The sequence below is a fragment of the Dama dama genome, chromosome 7 (genome assembly GCF_033118175.1).
Source record: "Dama dama isolate Ldn47 chromosome 7, ASM3311817v1, whole genome shotgun sequence".
Taxonomy (NCBI): Eukaryota; Metazoa; Chordata; class Mammalia; order Artiodactyla; family Cervidae; genus Dama; species Dama dama.
Window position 1 is genome coordinate 50,439,606 of NC_083687.1, and position 23,929 is coordinate 50,463,534.

Here is a 23,929-nt window from a genome sequence, read left to right on the forward strand (position 1 = left end):
GACGAACACCTTTTGTAGTCTTAGAACAGAGATGGAAATGATATGAAAAATATGTATCAGAGGTCCTGTATTCACGGCTGACATCACTGAACAACCACATCTTCGGGCCTCATAATCCTTCTCCACGCAGAACTCCAACCATCTATTACAAACTGATATGGAGTTGGCATTCAGAATAAAGCCTGTTCTACCTACGTTAGGGTCAGCCCACCCCCTTTGACAACTGAGACTCCAGACAGTGCAATAATGCCATGGCTCTAAAACATCATAGTTTGGTAACAAGCAGCCTGGGCTTCCATGCTGGCTCAGCAGTAAAGACGCCACCTGCCAGTGCAGGAGATGCAGGAGGCTCAGGTTCAATCCCTGGATCAGGAAGATCCCCTGGAAAAGGAAATGACAACCCACTCCGGTCTTCTCGCCTGGAGAATCCCATGGACAGAGGAGCCTGGCGGCTACATCCAAGGGGTCACAGAGAGTCGGACACGGCTGAGCGAGTGAACAGCAACATATTTCAGGGAGCAGCAGAGACTCTGAGTTCTAGTTTTTGCCTGTGCAGGTCCCCTATGCTTCGAACAAATCCTTATTTGTGTTTATAGCTTTGATGACTAACGAGGGGTAACAATACTTTTATTTCCACAAGGTTCTTCTGGGGATATTTCAAGCAAGACATAACAACACATGCAAAGTGATAGATAGATAACAGATAGGTACATCGATAGATGACAAAGAGATATGACAGTTGAGCAAGAGAGGAAGAGATGAAAGAGATTGTATAAATATGTGTATTTCAAATAATTTTACTTTATCAACACTTAAAAAAAAAATAATCATTTCCAACCTTTGATGAAGAAACTAAAGGGACCTCGTAGCCAAACATCAGGGTAAATCAAGTGGTTAGGAGTTGAAAGTGAAGTCAACCTCTGCTTTGCTGTGCATTCTTTAAATCTCATTATGTCTCTCAGAGTTTAAAGAATGCTGAATTAAAACCAACTCAAGACTCTTTGAGGGCTTCCCTTGTGGCTCAGCTGGTAAAGAATCCACCTGCAATGCGGGAGACCTGGGTTTGATCCCTGGGTTGGGAAGATTCCCTGGAGAAGGGAAAGGCTACCCACTCCAGTATTCTGGCCTGGAGAATTCCATGGACTGTGGAGTTCGTGGGGTCGCAAAGAGTTGGACATGACTGAGCAACTTTCACTTTTTTTCAAGACTCTTTGAAGAGCTGCAGTATAGTAACAAAAAATATACAAATTTATGACAAGAATATGAAGGAAAATGGAGTTTGTGCTAGACTCATTGGCAATCTAAAGTCATAAAATTCCACATATAAGTTCATCATTTATGAATATCCTTCCAATGTTATTTTTAAAAAGTAATAGTCTACACAATCATTTATTCAGCTTTTCTACCCCTCAATATCCTCTGAATACCCAGCCATCCTTCCAACCATCTATCCACCCTTTATTCCAGCCATTCATTTAACCATTATTCATTAATTATTATATGCAAGCATGAATTCAACAAGTATTTATTGACCATTAAGCATCATAGTAGAGATTCAAAGATAAAAAGACTATGCTCCCTGTTCACAAGCCAGATACAGAGCCAGATATATAAATAAAGTATGCATAAAGTATGTATTTATAAATCTACAATTAGATGGGAATAGGTATGTTAATAGAGGTATGTCCAGAGTGCCATGGAAATAAAAAGATGCCTGAAAAAGCCTCCCATAATTCTCCAAGCATACTGGAGGAAAGATTTAAGGTGCATCTTGAACAAAATACTAGGAGGTAAGTTGGAGAACATCTGACAGAGGAGAGCTCACGAAACAGCCTAGAGGAGAGAGAGGCCAGCCCTTCCGGGGAACTGCAGCTGCTGCAGCCTGGTGAGATGGTGAGTATCCAGCAAGGAGAGGCGGGCTCTTCATCTTCCCCATCAGAGTGATTCGTGGGACCATTCACTGAAAGTATCTGTGGAGACTTTGGCCACAGAAGCGCAGGTTATGAGTCAGAGCTGGAGCACTTCCAGGAATAAGAATTTGTTTCTTCTAGGCTGTGTGGTGGAGAAAGGCTAAAAGTGGCTGCTGATTAAAAAACTGGATGCAAAAAAAAAAAAAAAAAACTGGATACAGAACTAAAAACTACAGGCAGGTCCAGGAGGGACAGCAGAGTATGGGTTGGCATGCCTAACTCAGGTCATGATTGAGTCTCAGGATAGACGATTGGGGTGTGCCTATGGTTGGTTCAGGGATGGGAAAGGAAATGTTTTAGGGCCCTGGAGAAGACTCTTGAGAGTCCCTTGGCCTGCAAGGAGATCCAACCAATTAATCCTAAAGGAAATCAGTCCTGAATATTCATTGGAAGGACTGATGCTGAAGCTGAAGCTCCAGTGCTTTGACCACCTGATGTGAAGAACTGACTCACTGGAAAAGACCCTGATGCTGGGAAAGACTGAAGGCAGGAGGAGAAGGGGGCAGCAGATGATGAGATGGTTGGATGGTATCACTGACTCGATGGACATGAGTTTGAGCAAGCTCCAGGAGATAGTGAAGGACAGGGAAGCCTGGTGAGCTGCAGCCCATGGGGTCACAAAGAGTTGGACATGACTCAGTGATTGAACAACAAGTTCCCAGGAGATAAAGTGGAAGAGGAAGCAGGTCAGGGGAGCCATCTATCACACAAACAGATGCCAGTAGGTGACAGACAAGTTCCTAGAAACTCAACTTTGAGAGTCTGAGTAACTCCCATGGGCAGGGACTGCTAAAGACCAAGAGCTTATTCCTAGGGCTGTGCTCATCTCACTTACAGGCAAAGCTCTCCACCTCATTTAGACTTGGTTTTGCCTTTATAAATCTCTACAGAGGCATGAAAACAAGAAACCCACAACACATAAATAAATGAGAAGAAAAACAAAGCACCTCAGTTGCAACAAGAAAAGTTACTAGGAGACTGTGTTTACCTCTGTTGCCAAGAGCTCAGGAACATTTTTTAGCTTCAGAGACAATGGAACTTTTTAAAAGATGCTTGGTAAGCTTGCTGCTAATACAATCCATGAACTCCCGTTAATTTTCACACTAATCATGGTTCTAGGACTTCAGTAATTATCTAAGCAATGCTTTACCATCCCAAAACTAATTCAGGCGTAAGGGGTCCTAATGAATACTTCCTGTTACTAAAAGCAAGTGCCTAGAACACCCAAGAAAGGGTTCTTTCCTCTTCTTTCTGGTTTGAGCAAGTTTGGACAGTGGGAAAGTATTGCATGATAAAAATTACAGTCAGAATTTGTTATGTTAAGGCAGTAGACTATGAATAGCCATAAGATCACTGTCACTCCTTTCATTGAAAGCTGGTCATCTCTCCTTCTGTCCCATTGATTCTAGGCTAGCTCTCTGGTGCTCAAACCAATGGAATGTGATAGAAAGAACTCTGTTGGTTCTCAGACCCAAGGAGATGGGCAGCTTTCACTTATTGTCTCTTGAAATCCTTTCCACAGAAGTTGTGAGTTTCTGTATAAAAGCTCAGCTTCTTTGGGACTGCCGAACTGGAGAAGCCACAAGTAGATGCTTCTGTCAACCATCCTAGCTGGATTCAGCTTGCTGGTCCCTCCACTAAGGTGCTAGACATGAAAACAAAGACATCGTAGCCTACAAGGAAGAATTAAAGGAACTGGAAACACTTAACCTATTAGACCTGGGAGGACACATGCTAGATCTCTTCAAATATACAGAGATTGTTAACAACACACTCTACAACTCTACACATTTTTCAGATAGAAAAGATGAAGTTCCAGCACTGAGCATTTCCTTCAAGCAGTAAGAGCGTCGATTGCTCTCCTTTCTGAGACTGTTGGACAAAGTGTTCTGCTCATATGATACTGCATTTCAGGTGACCTTGACTTTCAAGCTATGGTTTTCTAGGCCCTTCCTCACCCTCATCTCAATCAGCATTTGCTTGGACACCATTAGGGATAACTTGAAGTTGAGAGAGAAGACACGACGATGAGGATGGCACTGCTCTTTCTCAAAAACTTGGGAAATAAGACGATTCCACAGGGAACCTCAAAGAGACATCAGTTCCCTATCGCCCCAAACCCATCTTTCCCATGGAGCACCAGGGACAGTTAACAGCCTGATCATGAAACTACATGCCATTTTTCCCCATGAACATTCAGACATGCCATGATTTGCACACAGATCTGTTCTGATTTATCTCTAACTACGTGGAATAAAGTGACTCGTTTTTCTGTTAGCTATGTGCTTAGTTGCTTAGTCGTGTCCTACCATTTACAGCCAGGCTCCTCTGCCCATGGAATTTTCCAGGCAAGAATACTGGACAGGGTTGCCATTTCCTATTCCAGCTATACCTAAACCCCAAATTTGTGGCCACTGTTACAGTTTTAAGTCCAATAACGGCTTAAAACCTGGAGTATCTGGTCCAAGATGAGTTGGAAATTGTCCATGAACAAAGGAATGTCACTCTCTTGCCACAGTTGATGGAAGTGGCTCTGGACCATTCTTGCCTTCTAGAAATGTGTCCTGAGGACTCACCAGTGATCATAATGAGTAGCCTTTCTCCTGCCCAGACTCTTGTTTACAAAGGCCTTTGTGCCGTAGCCGGGTACTGGGTTTTTGTGCAGAATCTTGCATCAAAGCACCATCTAAAACCTATGCATATCCAGGTGACCCCTGAGGGTCCCTGGCAGGACACTCTGGAAGGTCCCGGCCGTGTTCACCAGCCCCACACACGACCACTTCCTCAGAAAGCAGAGGACATCTCTGTATCTTTGTGTATACCTTTCCCCAGAAAAGATTCCTAAACTTATCAGAGCATGCCCTTATATTACAAACCATGGCATTAATATGGGTTTTGAATATTTCCCTACCATAATGACATATTTAGTCCCCTACTTTTAATGATTTGTTATCATTTGCTTATCCTTTACATTTTCTGGAGGGGCTTCCCTGATGAAAATGAAGGTGAAATCTTACCACTGAACCACCAGGGAAGTCCCCTCTCCCAGGGATTGTTCAGTGACAGGTTCACACCCCCACCAAGTGTTTCAGTGCCTGAACGAGGCCTGTCCAGGCTGAAGTGCCCGCAGTATTTGACCACCGCTGCCAAACTTGATTTTCTGTGCACTGCTTTTATTACAGACACAAGGCCGAGCTCATGAGTATAATTCTTCTTCTTGGCTATAACCGTGAATTCACAAAATACGACTCTAATAAAGAAATCTGCTTTTATGCAGATCATTAAAAGAAATGCTAGATATTTTCAATAATATCCCAATTAGCTTTATTGAGTATACAATGCTAAAAACCCATATAGATCAACAAAATGTTATTACTGATATAAAATTGAAAAACAGGTATAATGCGAGAATAGTGCTCTCTGTGATGAAAAACAATCGGCTTCCAGGATCTCCTGACTAGCAATGTTAAGCAGAAAATGAAGGCCATTATCTGGGAAATTTAAGCTTAAAAAAAAAAATAAAAGCCCAAGCTCACTTAAATAACCTAAATATTGAAAGCATAATATAAAAGTGTTCTACTTCAACCATTTCTCTCCGTTAATCCTGGTTATCTCCTAAGAAATCTAATTTAAGGACAGCCATAGTACCTCTGTGTTCTCAGTAGTGCTTAATATTTTGTTCTATTAGTGCTAACTACACATAGAGTGATAATACATAATGAAGCCCTGGCTATATATTGCTTTTTGAAAATTAAAACATCAGATAATTAGGTATGCAAAAGGTTACCTTTGCTGTTATTATTCTTCCCATTAGTATTACTGTTAATAAAAAATGCCATTAAAATCTCGTGGCACGCCTGGCCCTGTGCTGAACTGAAATGCAGCCGAGTCCTGTCAAAACAGTGGGATGAGAGCCTGGCCTTGGGCACTGCTGGTTGGAGTGTAAGTGGGCACGGCCCCTTGGAAAGCTTTTGCCAGTGTCTACTGAATCTGAATACATGCCGTGACCCGGTAATTCCATTCGTAGGTGTATATCCAACAGAAATAGGATACATATATTCACCAAAAGATGAGTGTTCAACAACGTCCATAGCATTCAAATGTCCATAACCAAATAACTTCAGCAAGCCAGGCAAGGCTTAGGTGGGCACTTCAGCTCAGGACTGGCTGCCATCAAAGTCAGCCAGGGCTAAGGTCTTATCCGAAGGCTCAGCCCAGAGGCTCTGATTTCAGGCTCGTGTGGGAGCCCCTCACAGACACTGGCCTGCGGACCTTAGCTCCTCGCTGGCCATTGGCATCTCCCGGGTGCTTGTTATGTTGGGCCATCTGCACGGAAGCTCACACCTGGACTTCTGGCTTCCACAGTGACGAGAACACGAGAGAGCCAGACAGAAGTCCAGCTCTTCTTGGAACCTAACCTCCGAAGAGACACCCACCATTTCTGTCACATCTGTAGAAAGCAATTCACTGGGTCCAGCCAAAGGTCAAGGGGAGGGAGTCCCACAGAACGTGATTATCAGAAGGTAAGGATCACTGGGGCCATCTTATGCTATAATATGATTATGTTAAGAAAAACTATTCTTAGAACTGCCAAGTGGAGTCACAGGGTCTGGAATACACAAGGTTTTTTAGTTTCACGCTGTCTTTTTTCTTTGGCCTAAGAAGCTGTCCATGAATACTTCTTACATTCGAATGCAGTTTTTTAGGGTTTTTTTTTTTTTTCCTGCTTAACAGAAGACTTCAAGCTTCCAGATTTACTTCTTGACAGACCACTATCTGATCAGACCCAAATAAGCATCTTTTTTTTAATTTAATTTTTAAATTTCTTTGGCCATACCAAAGAATATCCTGCAGCATGCAGGATATTAGTTCTCTGACCAGGGATTGAACCCACGCCCCCTGCAGTAGAAGCTTGAACCACTGTACCACCAGGGAAGTCCCTCAGATGAGCACCTTTAACCTGCTCACTCACCTCCTTCTCTAGTGCAAAGGCAAGATCTGGATGCCAGAGACAGGGGAGTTGCTGTTTTCACTTCAGTCTCACATTGCAGACACAGCTTAGAAAATAACCTGGAAAACCAACATCCTTCAAGGTTAATATTTTGGGCCACCTCAATTGGGGTTCACGTCATTGTACCACAGAAGGCAACAGATACAGTAGAGATCGTATGGCAGACCATCTGTTAACACGTGGGAAAAGAATAACCTTTAAGCTTAAAGTAGATTTTTCTCTCTCTCCATCTCTGTTGTGCCTTGGCGTGGCTTCCCTGACAATTTCTACCAAATGTTGAAAGACGCTGTAGTATCTGGCTGACCCATCACGACGATTTCCTTTGCCAAAAATGACTAACAGTTTCAAATGATTAAAATAGATCCCATCTAGGCAACCGTCCACTTTTCATCTTATAAAAGGATCTCTGTGACTCTGCGGCATACATCACTGTGTACCTAGTTCAGAATAATCTGTCAATAAGCATTGTTGAATGAATGAATGACGACAATGGCCACCCAGTGGAGGAAGGAGGAAGAGCTACCCTCCCTGGTACTCAGGGTTCAGGCTCCCCTCTCATCTCTGTTACTCCTATTCATTTTTCCTGCCACTAAAATCCTAAAGTGCTTTGTCTCCAAGCAGTCCGTTTCCTTCTCATCATTTCACCTTCTAGAGTTGACCTAAGCATTAAAGCCAAAATAATATCAAAGGGAGCAGGGGTTAGAACTCGGCCATTGAACACAGCTTGTCTGAACATAGCCCATTGTCTGTCTGCTCCTCCCTGGGAATGAAGCATCTGAAGCATTCAAACCATCTGAATTGTCCTAACCAAGTTTCCCCAGAAACCACCTCCCATTTTCCTGTACACAAACGCCTTCAAGACAATAATCACGGAGTCAGAAATAGCCCCATTCCCTCTTCTTCTTACTGCCAAAGTGACTTGAAACAACTCTGGAAAGTATCAGTCACCCTAGAGCGCCTTCTGTTGCTGGAGTTCAAAATGAGGCTGGGTTTAGGGAATTCAGAGATGATGGTTACAGAAGAAAGAAAAGATGAGCTTTATCTTTCTATCTCAAAATGAGGCCCCATGGGCTGAACATGTTCAGTCTCTCAGTCGTGTCCAACTCCTTGTGACCCCTCCTGGTAGCCCACCAGGCTCCTCTGTCCATGGGATTTTCCAGGCAAGAATACTGGAGTAGGTTGCCACTTCCTTCCCCAAAATACAATCTCCCACCATGGACCAAACAACCAGTCAAGGCAGTGAGCCCTCAACTTGGCCCCCAAGTGGAGGTTGGGCGGCCAGACCACCTACCAGGAATAGTAGCATGAGATTCTAAACTAGAGGTGAGAGTAGATAAGATGATTTCTAAGACGTGAAAGTGATAGTCGCTCAGTAGTGTCTGACTCTTTGCAGCCCCACGGGCTGTAGCCTGCCAGGCTCCTCTGTCCATGGGATTCTTCAGGCAAGAGTACTGGAATGGATTTTAGTTCCCTTCTTCAGGGGATCTTCCCAACCCAGAGATTGAACCCAGGTCTCCTGCATTGCAGGCAGAGTCTTTACCATTTCAGCCACTAGGGAAGTCCTGTCATTTCTAAAGTTAGCTCCAAACCTAAGCATCTATATTACAAGATCTGCGTTTGATGTAGCACCTGACATTTCCCCATGAACTCCTCTGAAGCCCTCACGGTGTCATTGTCCTTCCTGTAACTGAGATGGTTGTCACGCATTGTGCGTAGCAGTGTGCCCATAGATAAAAATGTTGTTACTTCATTCTTAGCCCATAACTTGAGCCTCACCGAGACACCCTTCTAGCCAATGCTTTTTATCAGATAAAGACAATATGCTCTTGGACTGCCTGCCAGTAATGAAAAGGGGTAAAAGTATCAAAAAAGAGAGAGGCTTACCAATTTATTAGCTGGAATCCCAAGCTTTACCCACAGCACCCAAGGTCCAACTTTTAATGAGAATTGCCTTCCAATTAACATCAATGGGATATTATAAAAGTAGGTAAATAAAGGTCTGGAAGCAAAGATAAGTTTAGGACTCAGCAATGAGCAATAATCCAGGCTCCAAAAATGACAATTATATTAGAAGGTTGGAAGAGATCAAAATTTTCAAGAAACACTGCATATATAGAGACAGACATAAATTAATTGGAGAGCTCATTGACTCTCCTAGCCAACCACCATCCCGAAGACGGATAAGCTGTGAGATGGCTGGGAGTGGGAAGACAGGTCTGGGAGGAGATGCTGTCGGGAGTAAGACAGCTGGACCGTGTGTCACGAGCTGGAGATCCCACATCAGTTAACTGGGAGAGGAACCCCTCCTTTGACATGGGACGTGCTGGGGACCCCGGGATAGGAAGGGTAGGCCAAAGTGGAAGGCCAGAGGAGCGAACACGACTGTGAAGGACCCGGGTCTGACAAGGGAGGGACCCATTTACCCCCTGCTTCCCTGTGCCCCATCCACCCCATAATGCTTCTCCTCCCAGCGGCACCCGCCCATTTGCTGGTTCTTCATCCTTAGCCCTTCGAGACCATGTTTCTCTTACGTCATCCACCAGGGGGCGGTAAAGAGTCTCCTGTGGTGTCAAGCTGAGCTGGGCTCTTGCTCTGAAGTGGTTCAGTTCCCACCATCTGTAACCTCACCGAAGGTGGCAGAAAACGGGGATGGTCTGTTCTGCAAAGAACAAGGCATTCGGGCTGAGGACACAATTCCCACTTTCTCCGTCGCTTGTTTTAACAGGGCTCAGAAAGCACACCAGCTCCAGAACAAAAAAGAGTGATGCTCAGACTCCACTCTTGTGTCTCTTTGCCTCCCCTGAAGTATTTTCCGGGAAAGAAAAAGCCTGTCATTACAGGTACATGGAGTTCCGATTTAGAATGAAATACAGATGTTGGTTACTTCTAAATTCTTAGGGCTTTACATGTAGGAGAACTACCATGTCCTCAGAGAAATATGAATTAAAAGAAATGATGCTACGAAAAAAGGAAATGTCTTAGATCTGAAACAGATCAGTGCTGACACCATATCTCCTGATAGTAAACTTAGAGCTTTGGCACCAAGTCGGCAGAAAGGATGGGAGGGCTGCCTGGACTGAGAACTGACCCATGACCCATGACATCTCCGGCGCCTCTGCAGACCCCACCCAGACTCATGTGGCTCTCTCCCCTCTCCTCCCCTGACCCTCAGAGGCCCTCAGCATCCTGGCCTCCCCCGCTCAGCCCCTCTCCACTCTGGCTCATTTACATGTGCACATGACAACATTAGAACTCAAATTCTAGGAAAGGATGATGAAAACAGACGGAAGGCCTCACTGCAGCTGATCCTTAAGTGGATCCAAATTAAACTGTGGGCAGTGTGAGCACCAAAGCATCTCAGCCTCAGAGGTCACCGAAAGGATCCCAGGTATAGGGATTAAGATAAAGATTAAGATAAAGACAATAGTCCTTCTCTCTGGAGATGCTGAAGCTGAAACTCCAATACTTTGGCCACCTGATGAGAAGAGCTGACTCATTGGAAAAGACCCTGATGCTAGGAAAGATTGAAGGTGGGAGGAGAAGGGGACGACAGAGGATGAGATGGTTGGATGGCATCACCGACTCAATGGACGTGAGTTTGAGTAAACTCTGGGAGTTGGTGATGGACAGGGAGGCCTGGCGTGCTGCAGTCCATGGAGTTGCAAAGAGTCGGACACGACTGAGCGACTGAACTGAACTGAACTGGAGATATAGTCCCTCTTGTATGTGTGCTAAGTCACTTCAGTCGTGTCTGACTCTTTGTGACCTCATGGACTGTAGCCCACCAGGCTCCTCTCTCCACGGTATTCTCCAGGAAGGAACACTGGAGTGGGTTGCCATGGCCTCCCCTCCTCCAGGGGATCTTCGGGATCCAGGGATTGAACGCATATCTCCATGTCTCTTGCATTGGCAGGTGGGTTCTTTACCACTCATACCACCTGGGAGGCCTGCAGTCTCTCTTAACAGGACCTAATTTCATTGACTTTTATGATCATTTCCCTCTAATTCTATTACATTTAATTCTGTCTCACATATGAAGAAAAAGAAAACACATAAAAAAGAACAGTGGAAAGCTATTTCAAAGTTCAGTGGCAAAGATATACTTCTTTTTTTTTTTTATTAACTCCTGGTGGTCTGTTCAAGTTTTCTGTTGCTTCATGATTCATTCTTGATAGATTGTATGTTAATAGGAATTTATCCATTTCTTCTAGGTTGTGTTATTTGTTGGCATATAATTGCTCAGAGTAACCTCTTTATGATGCAGGAAGACCAATGATGTCTCATTAAATGCAATGAGGGTGCATGGTTTGACTGGAGATTTCATTGCTTCAGCCTCTGGCCCTTAAGTTTGTACACGTCAGTTAAGAAATTATCAGAGGAAGGAAATAACTTTAAAAAAAAAAAAATCGAAGTAAGTCTACCTTGTTTCTTGGCAAGAAGTCATGCAAGAATGAGAAGGATAAGCAGAAAAAGAAAACATGAAGACTCATGGCTTCACCTTTACTTCTCTTTTTAGCCAAACTGCACACGGGCACCTAAAAGGCAGCACTTTTTTCTTTACACATGATGGACGGGGAGGCGGAGGAATGATTGGGTGATGGGCGGGACTCCACTGGCCTCCTCTGGACCCATGAATTCAGAAGGAGAGAAAAGTTTCTTAAAATTAACCAAAGGGAGTGAGGAAGGTGACTTACAAAGTAGGAGAGATGTTCCCAGAAGGGTGTAGAAGGATGAAAGGAAGTCCTATGACTCAGTTCCATTAAGAAGCTGACCCTAGAAGAGCTGGGCTTTGTGAGCAGCACTGATCCATTAGCTACAAGGAAAGGGAGAGAAAACTGCTGGAAGGTAATCAAGCTCCACATTATGCCCGTGAAAGGCCATTGGTGTTTGGGTGGCGCCTTGAAGCTGGGGAAATTAAAGCACTGCGGATACCCGGTAGGTCCAATGCTGTCATCTCACACAAAAGGAGCGAGAGGAACGCGGGCAGAAGTCTCGAGGGGAGAAGCCACTCATTTCTCATAGGTACCTTTCCCTGCACCGGAGAAGTGTCTTTAGGGCTATGAGACCATCACATACTTCCTGTCCCTGGTGTGGTGACTGCTCATCAAAAGAGCTCCTACGAAGGGAGCCCCGATCACCTTGCTGCTTTCGTTACCCATGGAGGACACGTCTGTCACTGCTGGTGCTGGAAGCGGTGTGGCTCAGAAATCTATCGGAAGTGGATTGCAGGGGTTGGCCAGGAGCATAAAGTACGTGGCGTAAAGGGTGTTGTGTCCTGGCACGTGGCCGCAGGGAAAATGCAGGCTGTGCTTCTGCCCCATTTCACTGTTTCATACGGCACAATCAGGACATGAGGGGGGAAAGCTCCAACTGGAAGATTCTCGTTTCTTGGATTCCATCCAATGGCAGGACGCTAGTAGTCATTTTGAGTAGCCCCTGATGGCGGAACCTTACAGAGTTGATGCTCCCCACGCCAACTCCTCACTCCCAGCGGGGTGATCATTTCGCACTATGAACCTCACACGTGTTGGGGATTGTTTTCACGGGGACTAAAATCCTTTGAATCACAAAATGGCTCCAGTTTTGGCATTAGACTCTTCAAATATCCCCAGTACTTCAAGTGCAGAAGCAGAAATATTAATTGTGAAGATTCAATGCTTATTACAATCTCTGCAACACTCTAGGTTTGCATCTTCGGAAGAAACCATTATTTCGTGACAAAAGAAAATGTTGAGGCTCCTTGCCTCAGGGTGTCGACTTCCCCCTGGTTTTCTTTCAAAGTGTCCCCTGGGGTGCTTGAGGGTGAGGAGTGACCCATGTCCCCTAATCCAGTGCGGGTTGCTGTTTCCGTCTTGGCATGACTTTTAAGTTTCTATGCAGCCCCTTGCCTTTCTCTTGCCAGGAAAGGGCACTAAGGAATTAAGCCTTGCTGTTACTCTGATTTTATTCCTATTCTCTCCCATTATAGACCAAGTAGGTTGACTTTTCATGTGTTTGCTAAAAGCAAAAGCAACCATCTTAATTATCTAAACATGCAATTTTTTATCCCCGGTGGCTCAGATGGTAAAGAATCTGCCTGCAATGCAGGAGACCTGGGTCCAATCCCTGGGTCAGGAAGATCCCCTGGAGAAGGGCATGACAACCCACTCCAGTGTTCTTGCCTGGAGAATCCCATGGACAGAGGAGCCTGGCGGGCTACAGAACATGGGTCGAAAGAGTTGGGCATGACTGAGCGAACAGGTATACTAATCCATGTTTATTTCTCTCAAAAACTATGAATTTATTTGATTGGGCCTATTTCATAGTGTCTGCAAACTTGGAAAGCTGCCCCTGAGAATGACCTCTGACCATTTATTCATCCATGAGATATTATTCTACAGTCTTGCTTTCATACTGTCCTCAGAATCTCCAAACTTCAGTGTGTATTTTGCACTTACAGCGCATCTCGGTTCCAACCAGCCACATATCAACTGTTCCACAGCCACACGTCCAGCTACCAAACTGGACAGCAGAGGTCTAAAGCACGGGTCCTCAACCAGGGCTTCACATTAGAGTCGTCTAGGGGGCTTTTATTTTTTCTAGCTTGAAGATTGTTTATTTATTTATTATAAATATGTGGCTGGACCTAGAGTCTGTCATACAGAGTGAAGTAAGTCAGAAAGAGAAGAACAAATATTGTATATTAATGCATAAATGTGAAATCTAGAAAAGATGGTACAGATGAACCTATTTGCAGGGCCGGAATAGAGACACAGACATAGGGAACAAATGTATGGACACCAAGGAAGGAAGGTGAGGGTGAGATGAACTGGGAAGAGTAGGACTGACGTACACATACGACAATGTGTAAAATAGATAGCAAGTAGGAACCTTCTGTAAAGCAGGAGTGACTGAGTCAAAGTCGCTCAGTTGATTTGGACTCTTTGCGACCCCATGGACTACACAGTCCATGGAATTCTGCAGGCCAGAATGTTGGAGTGGGTAGCTGTTCCCTTCTCCAGGGGATTTTCCCAACCCAGCAATCAAACCCAGGTCTCCCACATTGCAGGCAGATTCTTTACCAGCTGAGCCACAAGGGAAGCCCAAGAATACTGGAGTGGGTAGCCTATCCCTCCTCCAGCGGATCTTCTCGACCCAGGAATCAAACTGGGGTCTCCAGCATTGCAGGTGGATTCTTTACCAACTGAACTATCAGGGAAGCCCATAAAGCAGGAGAGGTGGGTTCAATCCCTGGGTCGGGAAGATCCCCTGGAAAAGGAAATGGCAGCCTGTCCCAGTATTCTTGCCTGGGAGATCTCATGGACAAACGCGCCTGACAGGTTTTACAGTCCATGGGGCTGCGGAGTCAGACACGACTGAGTGACTAAACCACAAGGAAGTCCAGGGAGGCTGAATAAGAAGAGAGCTACTAAAATGAGATCTGAGTTGCTAGCCCGAGAATTTCTGCAGGGCTGTGTAGCCTTTCTGACTTTGCAGTGCAGTGAGCTAAGGCCCAGGGTGGCAGGCAGATGTGGGCACAGACTCACAGGATGACGGCCTCATTAGCAAGAGCAGACTAAGAACGTAGGGACCCCACCCCCCCACCGCATCCTGACTGTCCTGGCCTGCAGAGCAGAGCTGAATAAGCCGCCGGCTGGCTGGATGGAGAGCTCTGGGGGGTGGCAGCCAGAGAGAGGCAGAAAAGGCAGCCCAGCCGACTTCCCCATCTGTGAGCTCTTACGGGAAGGGCTGGCGCTCTCGGAGCTGCATTTCCCTTTTTCTCCTCCGCTAAGGCCCGTATGGTTTTCTAATGGCATTTTAAGCCAGCTGTTAATGCGGGTAATGTAGTTTGGGAGAAAGCAAAAAGGCCCAATTATAAGAATCAATATATTGCGTGAAGGGAGAACAGAAGCCTCTATTAAATATGAAGCAGGGCTTCAATTCCAACCAGAACTAGGCCAAGCGAGGAAACTGAAACCAGCCCACGAGATGGAGGTGAGGGTGCCAGAGGAGCGTCTCTGAGCCGAGCTTGCTCGTTGCCTCCTGCCTGCCCGGCGGGATCGCTGCAGCCTCACGAGCAGATCGGGTACGCGGGTGGTCCCGGGCCCCGTGGGCAGTGTCCAGAGCACACGACAGGCTGCCGCGAGCACTGGCTAAGTTAGTCCACGAACCGTGCATGGACACGTTCACTGGCGAAGCTCCCTGCCTTCCCTGGTCTCTCTCCTTTGGCCAGGACTTTCCGAGTGTGGTCCCCGGAGCAGCAGTGCCGGCCTCCGCTGAAAGCGTGTCCCTTACAAGAGGCCCCGCCTCAGAGCTCAACAGTCCAGCAGAGTCAGCAGTTCCGAGTGGGCCCAGCAGAGCTGTGTTCCCCACGCCCCCTCCACACTCCAGGCGAAGCCCAGGGCTCAGCCACGAGATGACCACTCAAGAACTAGCCACTCTTGGGACTTCCCTGGTGGCCCAGTGGTAGAGGATGTGCCATGCAATGCAAGGGACGTGGGGCCCAGCCCTGGTCCAGGAGCTAAGACCCCACGTGTGGAGAGGCAGCGAAGCCCTCACGCCTCAGCTACTGAGCCCTCGAGCACTGCGGCCAGGACCCCAGCCGAATAAACACAGTGAGTAATTTTGGAAAAAGAGCTATCCGCTCTGGCAGTGAAGGACGGAAAGTGACTCTGACATGCTCCCTGCCCTTGAGTCCGTGGCAACCACTTGTCTGAGCCAGCGGCACTTTATAGGGTCCCCTCAGAAGATCGCATTCCTCCCTCCCACTGTGCCTTTAAGTAAGTGTAAGTGTTAGTTGGAATGTGAAGTCAAGTGGGCCTTAGGAAGCATCACCATGAACAAAGCTAGTGGAGGTGATGGAATTCCAGTTGAGCTATTTCAAATCCTGAAAGATGATGCTGTGAAAGCGCTGCACTGAATATGCCAGCAAATTTGGAAAACTCAGCAGTGGCCACAGGACTGGAAAAGGTCCGTTTTCATTCCAATCCCAAAGAAGGGCAATCCCAAAGAATGCTCACACCACCACACAGTTGCACTCATCTCACACGCTAGTAAAGTAATGCTTAAAATTCTCCAAGCCAGGCTTCAGCAATACATGAAGCGTGAACTTCCAGATGTTCAAGCTGGTTTTAGAAAAGGCAGAGGAACCAGAGATCAAATTGCCAACATCCATTGGATCATAGAAAAAGCAAGGGAGTTCCAGAAAAACATCTATTTCTGCTTTATTGACTATGCCAAAGCCTTTGACTGTGTGGATCACAATAAACTGTGGAAAATTCTGAAAGAGATGGGCATACCAGACCACCTGACCTGCCTCTTGAGAAACCTGTATGCAGGTCAGGAAGCAACAGTTATAACTGGACATGGAACAACAGACTGGTTCCAGATAGGAAGGGGAGTCCATCAAGGCTGTATATTGTCACCCTGCTTATTTAACTTATATGCAGAGTACATCATGAGAAATGCTGGGCTGGAAGAAGCACAAGCTGGAATCAAGATTGCCGGGAGAAATATCAATAACCTCAGATATGCAGATGACACCACCCTTATGGCAGAAAGTGAAGAGGAACTAAAAAGCCTCTTGATGAAAGTGAAAGAGGAGAGTGAAAAAGTTGTCTTAAAGCTCAACATTCAGAAAACTAAGATCATGGCATCTGGTCCCATCAATTCATGGCAGATAGATGGGGAAACAGTGGAAACAGTGGCTGACTTTATTTTTCTGGGCTCCAAAGTCACTGCAGATGGTGATTGCAGCCATGAAATTAAAAGATGTTTATTCCTTGGAAGGAAAGTTATGGCCAACCTAGACAGCATATTAAAAAGCGGAGACATTACTTTGTCAACAAAGGTCTGTCTAATCAAGGCTATGATTTTTCCAGTGGTCATGTATGGATGTGAGAGTTGGACTATAAAGAAAGCTGAGTGCAGAAGAATTGATGCTTTTAAACTGTGGTGTTGGAGAAGACTCTTGAGAGTCCCTTGGACTGCAAGGAGATCCAACCAGTCCATCCTAAAGGAGCTCAGTCCTGGGTGTTCACTGGAAGGACTGATGCTGAAGCTGAAGCTCCAATACTTTGGCCACGTGATGCAAAGAACTGACTCATCTGAAAAGACCCTGATGCTGGGAAAGATTGAGGGCAGGAGGAGAAGGGGACGACAGAGGATGAGATGGTTGGATGGCATCACCGACTCGATGGACACGGGTTTGAGTGAACTCCGGGAGTTGGTGATGGACAGGGAGGCCTGGCATGCTGCGGTTCATGGGGTCACAGAGATTCAGACACGACTGAGCGACTGAACTGAAGTGAACTGAAGTGTTAGTCGCTCAGTCGTACCTAACGCTTTGCGACCCCGTGGGCTGCAGCCCACCAGGCTCCTCTGTCCATGGGATTCTCCAGGTAAGGGTACTGGAGTGGGTAGTCATTTCCTTCTCCCACTATGCCTTGAAGGGCAATCAAATTTAACCCTGGGCTGGTGTGTTCCTGGCCCCTGCATGAAATGTCCTGCAGGACTCAGCACCTCTCCAGGTCCTCTCGAGTAACGAAAAGAGAACGGTCTTCAAATGTCAAGTTCAAGGTCAAAGTCTTGACCAAACCTGAGACCCAGACACAGCCTGCTGTCCTATGAACAGAAGGCCCCTAGGGGATCGAAGTCTGTCCCCAGGACCGCACCCCCTTTCTGGCCCATTCCAGAGAGCACAGCTCACTGCCACATCTTAGGTTCCAGTGAAATTTCTGACTCAACCAGAATTCAGGAAAACTAGACCCAGTTCCTTGGACCCTGAAGAAGTGCATCTGCCCAACTGCATGCCGGGCACCTCCCCTGTGAACCAGCCTCCAACAAGCCACGACCGGCAGACATCAGCAGAAGCTCATGCAGAAGTTCTATACTTAACCAGAGATCTCAGATATTGACAGAGGCTGCCCCCCTCATTGTCCAGGCCCTGGCCAAAAACCATTAAGAATTCAGGAAAGTGCATAAAGCTAATTGCTAAGCAGCACTCCAGAGCTGGGCTCTCCATGTGAATCATTCTACAGCACAAATAGCATGGGCTGGGATTGTGCCGTGTATACGCAATAGGGCTGACTAATGGGCTGACCACACTCCCTTCCTTCTTTCTTTACCACCCACTCACTACTTCTCTGTAGCTTTTTCAATGGCTGGGATAGCCAACTCTGACATCCTTAGAAAAGATTTGGATATTTTCCCGGGGAGTGGCGGTTATCACCTTGTGCCACACTTGCTCAGCATACTCCACTCCACGGAAGCTCTCTCTCCCCTTGATGAATTTTCCAACTTGGCTGATACCTCTTTTTTTCCTTCCTCCAGCCACCTCCAAAGTTTCTCCAAGTTTCACTTCTCAGCCATCCTCTATCTACCATCTATCTATCTAGTTATTTATCATCTATCTATTTATCTATCATCTATCTATCTCAGTTCAGTTCAGTTCAGTTCAGTTCAGTCAGTCGTGTCTGATTCTTCGTGACCCCATGGACTTTAGCACACCAGGCCTCCCTGTCCATCACCAACTCCCGGAGTTTACCCAAACTCATGTCCATTGAGTCAGTGATGCCATCCAACCATCTCATCCTCTGTCGTCCCCTTCTCCCCCGGCCTTCAGTCTTTCCCAGCATCAGGGTCTTTTCCAATGAGTCAGCTCTTCGAATCAGGTGGCCAAAGTATTGGAGTTTCAGCTTCAGCATCAGTCCTTCCAATGAATATTCAGGACTGATTTCCTTTAGGATGGACTGGTTGGACCTCCTTGCAGTCCAAGGGACTCTCAAGAGTCTTCTCCAACACCACAGTTCAAAAGCATCCAGTCTTCAGCACTCAGCTTTCTTTATCATCTATCTACCGTCTATCTATCTAATACATCATGCCCAAGATGCTCTACTCTGGGGAACAACCGAGCACTATATCACTAACCCCAGCCTCTCCCCTGAGCTGCAGTCCAAACTCACTGAACCCCTTATAGCAGGGGTCCTCAACCCCCAGTCTGCTGAGGACTGGTACCAGTCTCCAGCCTGTTAGGAACGGGGGTGCGCAGTGGGAGGGGAGCTGTGGGCAAGCAGGTGAAGCTGCATCTGCCACTCCCCATCACTCCCCATTGCTTTCATCCCCCCAGCATCTCCCATCTGTGGAAAATTTGTCTTCTGCAAAACTGGTTCCTGGTGCCCCAAAGGTTGAGGACCGCTGCCTTATAGGAACGTGTACCTGGATGCTCTTTTGGTTTCTAGCATATGACTCTTTTCCTGTTAATACCTTGGGAAACTTGCAAGACCTAATGAGCTTCAGTAGAGGACAGAGGCTACATCCCACTTAAGAAGCTGGAAAACCCAGACGCTTGCTCTCCCAGCTGCCCTTGAGTCGGGAGCCTGGGGTGTAGGGAGGCAGGGCTGAGAAGCAGGCAGCACCAGTGGCTGAAGCAGTGGCAAAGCGGCTGAGACCAGAACCCAGCGTCAGTGACCCGCAGGGCTCAGCGGCAGTGCCCTGGGGACCCTGAACTGGGGCGCTGTCCCAGAGTGGCCCTCAACCTGGTTCAGTAGATCTCCTGAAGACTCTGAAAACTACCCGAACCTACTCTGAAAAGTTCCTTGGCCACTTAAGTCAGAATTGATTTTGATTGCTTCCAAGGAAGAATCCTAACTGATACAGTTTCTTATCCATCATCTCGAATTCACCTTGTCTAAAATTGAATTCTGGCATTTTCCCCCTAGAACCTGTTATTTATTGGAACTTTTCTTTCCAATGACATCATTCTCTCCATCACCTAGACTGAAACTGCAGAACTAGCCTTACCTTTGCCCGCTCTCTTGCGCCATTCTGTCATCAGGTGAGGTTTGATTTTCTATGATAATACCTTCCTCATCTGTCTCTTCTTGTTACTTTTTATGGCCACGATCCTGTGCTTCTAAGTTAGTCTAACTTTACCTAGGGTCATCCTAAGGCATCACACACTGTTCTAACTGCTGGCCCTGCCTTCAAGTTTTCCCCCTTTCATTTCCTGGGCTTATCACTTAAAATGCCCGCAAGGCTTTTTTCTCTGTTTTGGTGTTAGCCTCTGCTCATAAACTTATGGAGGGCTCCCTAACCGCAGAGTAAGCTCCAGACCACTAGTGTGACCCAGAGGCCGTCCTGCCCTTTTCCCGTGGGTTCTTTCCTCCAGATATGCTGTCTCTGTGTTTGCTCTGGATCAAACCAGGTTAAACGTTTAGCCCTTCTGTGCATCTTCCCCAAACATTCCAAAGTATTAGTGAGCAATTCAGACCTTGAAGGCTTCATAGACTTGGAACGACAGGTAACACTGCGCATCCCTGAACAAACGTATGGAGACTTGTATTAGAATTGTGTTTCCCACACCTCCTTTCTAGGCCATGGGCCTGAAGACACAAGTTATCTCTCAGCGATCTGGTTACTTCTCCGCATCTCTTTGCTCATCGGTTAAGATGAAAGCAGGAACAGAACCTATCTCCCTGGGGCTGTCATGAGGCTTAAGTGGGCAGATGGGTGTGACGCCCTCAGACCAGTGTCTGGCCCTGCATGGGTTTACTCTCATCACCCCTGAACTTCCCAGCGCCATGAGCCAAACTTCCTCTATTTGCTGAAGGAAATCTGAGCTGGGTTCTTTTCCTCTCTCCATAAAAGACCTGACTATAAAGATCATAAAAGGCATAAAAGACACAGCTCTGTGCAGTAGGTTTTATTTTCCTCCATTTTATAGGGAGTTAGTGAAGCCAAGTAATATTCTTTGGCAGCCCAGAATATTCGGTTTTGGCCTTCAGGGCTATTTAAATCAAGAGAAGTTGGAAAATGTTTATTTTATGATCATCATAAATATTTTGCACCTTAAATTTTCTGAAACCTCCCCCCACAAATAGTATAATTCTCCAAATATCTGGTTTACTTACTTCTTTCTTAAATAATTTGTAACTATGAAATATCTTAAGCTTATTTTAAAAAGTACTAAAAATAACAGACATCTTGGGTTTATTTCTAGAATGCTTACAGCTTATTTTTCACAATAGGTCTTTAACCCACTAGGAATTTTTTTTTTCTGTGTAGTTTTTCTGCCTGGTAAGGAGTTAAGATCTAACTGCATCCTTTTTCATATAAATAATCCATGGTAGCTCTGCCATGCGTTAAGGATCCATCCTTCTCCCAGTGATTTGTAATGCCATCTCTGTCTGTTAAGTTACCTGATACTTGTGTGCCTGTTTCTAGGTTGTTTTATCTCCTGACACCCCCTTACATTACTGTCCATTTTATTTTTTTAAAGATTCTTTTGATGTGAACCTTTCTTTTTTGAGGTCTTTATTGAATTTCTTACAATATCGCTTCTGTTTTATGCTTTGGCTTTTGGCCCCGAGGCCTATGGGATCTTGGCTCCCCCACCAGGGACTGAACCTGCACCCCTTGCATTGAAAGGCGAAGTCTTAACCACTGGACCACCAGGGAAGTCTTGTGTCCATTTTAATTATTATGGTTATATAACATCTCCATTTCTCTGCTATCTCCATCCTCCTTTTTCAGCTTCTGCTTGCACTTTTACCACCGATACTATTGCTTTTCAAAAAAAAAAAAAAAAAATTACTCTTCTTGGCTCTTTACTCTCTCACATGAATTTTAGGAAAAGCATATTGAATTTCACAAATAATTTTAAGAGAGTTTTATTACTGAGTTACATTTTTATTGGAATTATATTGAATTTATAAATTGGGAAGAATTAAAGCTCCTGCCACATTATCTTTTCACCCAGAGATGTACTATGTTCTGACATATATTTACGTCTTCCTTTGTGTCTTATAGTAAAAGTTTTTCATGTTCTCCATGACAATGTCATATGTTTTGGAGTTGTATTCCTGATAGCCTTACACTTTGGGATAATACGTAAATGTTGTCTTTCTTAAATTCACATTGTCAGTCGTTTGGTAGTGCTGTTGAAGAACAATATTGATTTCTGTATGTTGATCAATATCTAACAACTTTGCCAAATGCTTTTATGCATTCCCAGAGTTTACCTGTAGAGTTTCTTGAATTTCCATAGAGACATTTGTTATCAGCAAAAAACAAAAATAACAGTTTCCTTCTTCCTTTTCAGCCTTTATGTGTTGTATTCCAGTGTCCACCCTCATTGCTTGGTGATGACCTTCAGTTAACATTCAGTAGACAGAGTGATAGCCGACGACCGTATCCCGCCACCAAGACACGTTTAGTATTGTTATTGTGGTGGAGATAGACCACATTTAACCCCATGTTTTCCATTTACTTATCTTTGCTCTTGCACACCACCCCTAACTATTGGATTCAACTTCTTTTGCCTGAACTAAAACTTTTGAAGATTTACATTCTCAGTTAAAGTGTGAATTAGAACAGGAAAATAAAACTTGTTTGCACCTAACGGGTTCCAACTGAAAAAAAAAAAGAAAAGGTCTTTTCTGAGATTTCTAAAACCCAACCTTGAGTACCACACAAGTGGGAGACTCCAGTTTCACTACTCTTGTGGTCAGAACCTCAGGCCAAACCAAGATATAATAAGACAAAATTCATCTTGGGATGCAGACACCCCTCAAGTTATGCCAAACCCAAAAGTCACTCTGGAAGGGTGCATCCATAGCCCAGACCACAAGGGGTTTCACAGGGAAAAAAAGTCCAAATAAAATAAGTCCACATAAAAGTTACAAAGCTGATGAGAAAGTAATTCATCATGGCCAAGAGTCAGCAGACATAGACAGTAGGTTTAGAGCTCTCAGGCATGTAAGATGATAGATTATCTAAGAAAGAATATACATTAAATAAGCAGGTTCGATCCCTGGGTTGGGAAAATCCCCTGGAGGAGGCAATGGTAACCCACTCCAGTTTTCTTGCTGGGACAGCGCCATGGACAGAGGAGCCTGGGAGGCTATAGGGTCACAGAGGGTCAGAGACAACTGAGCACACTCACAGAAAACAGTAAAAGACACGAAAAAACTACCGGTGCTTGAGAAGTGAATACGTAGATTTGCAAAGGTACTAATTCAAGTTCTAGGATTTAAAGATACAGCCATTTCATAAAAAAAACCCTCTTTGTATATGTAAAATAATAATTAGGACCATTATGAAGAGAGAGTTAATGAAATGGATAATGATAATATTTCTAAATGTGGTTGAAAGGAACGCTTGAAGGAGACTCCACGAGAGGCCACCTCTAAGAGAATATTGCAGAAGCACAGGCTGGTTCCTGGGGTCTGGAACACTTTTCCCTCATGCCAGTCTCATTTGGAACTGTTCAAATCTGATACGAGTAAAGTTTACTGTAGAATTTCAGTTCTGTGAAAATCCACACCAGTGACAAGGGAAAAGTGCATAGAATAATAGGCGGAGTGCATAGCTTTAGCAAATAAAATTATCGAATGAACCTCCAAAGCAATCATTTCAAAGTCTGACTTCCCTTTTTAATGTTAAAGGGGGCTAATAAAATGTGAAGTCTGAAAAAAATTAATGCATTCACAATGCATTGAAAATATGAATAAAGAAGGACTCACTCATAATCCAACAACCCAGGGATACCTATCCAGGTATATGCACTATCCCTTGAAAGGTGAAAGAAAGTGAAGTTGCTCAGTCATGTCCGACTCTTTGCCTCCCTATGAACTGTAGCCCACCAGGTTCCTCTGTCCATGGGATTTTCCAGGCAAGAGTACTGGAGTGGGTTGCCATTTCCTTCTCCAGGGGATCTTCCCAACCCAGGGATCAAAGCCGGGGCATTGCAGGTAGGCGCTTTACCCTCTGAATCACCAGGGAAGCCCTCACTATCCCTTACTTATATTTAAATAAAAATTCTGTGAAACTGTTTAAAAAAAAAACAACACAAAACTATAAATAAATAAACACAAAACAGAGGTACGGAAGAGACTAAAAGCATAATGGAGCACAATGTAGAATTTTTGCTTAAAAAATTAAAATCACAGCAAAATAAACCACTTAATGC